This window comes from Choloepus didactylus, chromosome 10 (assembly GCF_015220235.1).
Source record: "Choloepus didactylus isolate mChoDid1 chromosome 10, mChoDid1.pri, whole genome shotgun sequence".
Lineage (NCBI taxonomy): Eukaryota > Metazoa > Chordata > Mammalia > Pilosa > Megalonychidae > Choloepus > Choloepus didactylus.
In genome coordinates this window covers 101,591,476-101,594,685 of record NC_051316.1, presented here as the reverse complement: position 1 = coordinate 101,594,685, position 3,210 = coordinate 101,591,476, and the positions used below count along the sequence as shown (strand labels likewise).

Below are 3,210 nucleotides of genomic sequence, written 5' to 3'. Positions count from 1 at the left end.
GCATAAAATACAGAATTCCCAAACATCACTCTAGTATTAACACCTTGTATTAGTGTGGTACATTTGTTATAATTCATGAAACAACATTTTTATATTTGTATTATTAACCATAGTCCATCGTTTACAATAAGATTCACTGTGTTGTACAGTCTGATGTTTCTGTTTTTGTTTTTAAATTTTTTTCTAGTAACATAAATAAATTTTTATTTTATATTTATTTTAGAATAAATTTTTATTCTAGTACAGCCTAAAATTTCCCCCTTTTAACCGCATTCAAATAAATAATTTGCTGCTGTTAATTACATTCACAATGTTGTGCTACTATTGTCATTTACTTTGTTTTTAGCTACCACCTCAGGTGGCTGGGATTCTTTACATGGAAGGGTATAATTAGAACAGCATAAAACACCCTTGGTATTTCAACAGAGAGAATTTAATATAAGGAATTGGTTAAGCAGTTTTGGAGAACTGAAAAAAGCAAACGGATACAGAGCCAACACAGATAGTAACTACAGGAAGCATCTGCTGCTCTTAGGGCTGGGGAGAAGAAAAGAAGAGTTTGGAGTAATTAGAAACTACAGGCTTGTAGGAGAGGCCCCTCTTACCTCTGGGGAGGGGACATTGCTTAACTGTTGTTGGTATCTCTGAGGGGGCATGATAAGATTGATTCTAGGGGTGCCAAAAGAAAAAAAAAAAAGCTGGAGACTGTTAAGTGATAGCCACTTGTCAGGAAAGGTGCATGACCCTTCTCCCTCCTTCCACTTTGCAGAACTTAACAGGTAGCAAAGTACAAATACAGTTCTCCCAACTCTACCATCACAAAACCAAGTAGAGAAGAGTAGGTTTGGAGCAGAGAAAGACAATGGCTTAATAACTAGGGCCGCTCATCACTTTGCCTACTCAATATCCATACACACCTTTCTATGTATATTTGAACTTCCATACAACAACAATAACAAATTTCAGCTTTTTATTTTTTAACAAGATATAACTATCCTTTGTGGAAATAAAGACATTCTCACCCTTCCTTCAAAAAAGGAAGCCACAAAGTCCCAATTGTTATTAATCTGTGGATGTTGTTACGTATTCCTCAAATTCAGTTAGAGTACCTCTTGAATATTCTCCAATCTAAAGATGAAATTGTAGGTAGGAGTGAAACCAATGCCTGTCTCTGAGCAGTAGCAGCAGCAGCAGCAGCCACCGAGGGGTTTCTCTGGCCAGTGTTGATTACACCAGTCTGCAAGCATGGGGAATATTTTTGCTAACCTCTTCAAGGGCCCTTTTGGCAAGAAAAGAAAAGAGCATTCTCATGGTTGGCCTGGATGCTGCTGGAAAGACTACTATTTTGTACAAACTGAAACTTGGTGAAGTAGTAACTACTATTCCCACTGTAGGTTTCAACATGGAAACTAGAGTACAAAAACATCAGCTTCACCGTGTGGGATGTGGGTGGCCAGGATAAGATCCGGCCTCTGTGGTGCCACTACTTCCAGAACATACAAGGTCTGATCTTTGTGGTCGACCACAATGACTGAGAGCATGTGAACAGGGCCCGTGAGGAGCTCATGAGGATGTTGGCCAAAGATGAGCTCAGGGATGCTGTCTTACTAGTGTTCACTAACAAGCAGGATCTCCCCAATGCCATGAATGCTGCTGAAATCACAGATAAGCTGGGACTGCATTCTCTGTGCCACAGAAACTGGTACATTCAGGCCACCTGTGCCATCATGGGGACGGGCTGTACGAAGGACTGGACTGGCTGTCCAATCAGCTCCAAAACCAGACGTGAACCTAGAAAGTGTCATCTCCTCCTTCCTCCCCTCCCTCTTCCTTCCTCCTCTTTACCCTCTGCTTTACTGTCATGTGGCAAACTGTGCTATTCTGTGGTATTGAGTGCCAGAAGCTGTTTCCATGGGTTTTGGTCACAGTATTATTGCACCATGCTGTAAATGTGGCAGACGCAGTCTACAAACAGGTTTTTTATTTAATGTAAATAATTTTTGTTTCCAATGAGGCAGTTTCTGGTACTCCTTTGCAATATTATTCAGCTTTTTTTATTATTAAAAAAAAAAAGGAAAATCAACTCACCGTTTAGTACTGAGAAGGGATTTCAGGTGCACTGGCACCTGGGCTTCTGGGGGTTACTGTGTTAGATGAGTTAAAAGTGCCTCTGGTAGGCTTTAGATCTATGTTGAGATCCATTTTGGTGGTTGGTTTTTAACCCAAACTCAGTTTATCTTTTATTTTTTTAAAAAATAAAAGATAAAGAGAACACTTGAACACACAGTGTAGGGAGAAATATGCCTAGTGTAGGTTTTGCAGTAACAACCTGAATAGTAGTCCATTTAATGGTCTGCGTTTCCCTTTGGGAATGTGAGAGAAGGTGATGCAAATCAAACCCATGATCAAATTTTGGATGGTCACAATAGAGATCCCTGTAATTACGCTTTGTCTTTGGATCATCCTGTAGTTCATAGAGTTTGTGCTTGTACTTGTGCTCACACAGTTACCTAGGAAACAAGCTTTGAGGCTGTGGCGAGGCCAGGCCACCGTGAGACCAGTGGCCCCTCTGTCAGGTCTCTGGGGCCCTAGACATCCCCTGTGTCAGGGCCACTCGAGTACCCACAGGAAGGCCTGTGCACTGGCCATAGTCATGGCAGCAGCCTCTGGCTCTCAGTTGAGAAGAAAGCAAGGATCCTCCAGTGTCCGGCGCCTCTCCGCCCCGCCTCGAGTCCTCGGTCGGCCGGCGATGGGGACCAGAGAGATAAGGGGAGAGAGGGTGCGGACGACGTCTTACCCGGAGCACTTGTGATCACTCAGGACTCGCGGTGGTAAAGCAAATAAACTTTTAATGAGACTAGGCAATCATCATCTTTACAGGTTCCGCCCGGGGCAAGACGCCTCGGGGGAGAACAACCTCGATGCGGCCGTCAGGCGCGGCTCCTTGTGGGCTGTCTCTCCGAGCTTTGCCCGGGAACTTTCTTATAAACCTTGCGTGTATCCAATGGGCTAACGCCACGCACACAAGCATGATTGGTGAATACAGCGGGTGGTTACATACATCAGAAGCCGGAAGCAGGATGTGGGCGCCATCTTGGCACCACTCGATGGGCGGGGGGACTTTGGAGCAGGTTTACAGCGCATGCGCTATGCCCGTCCCGGGAGACGGCTCTCCACATCTCCCCCTTTATTATTTATATCGACCCAGTG

General features: G+C 43.9%; 1 pseudogene; it reads left to right on the top strand.

Moving 5' to 3' along the window:
* The first annotated feature begins 1,245 nt into the window (after positions 1-1,245).
* LOC119504804 lies at positions 1,246-1,789 on the top strand (annotated as a pseudogene).
* The last annotated feature ends 1,421 nt before the right edge of the window (positions 1,790-3,210 follow it).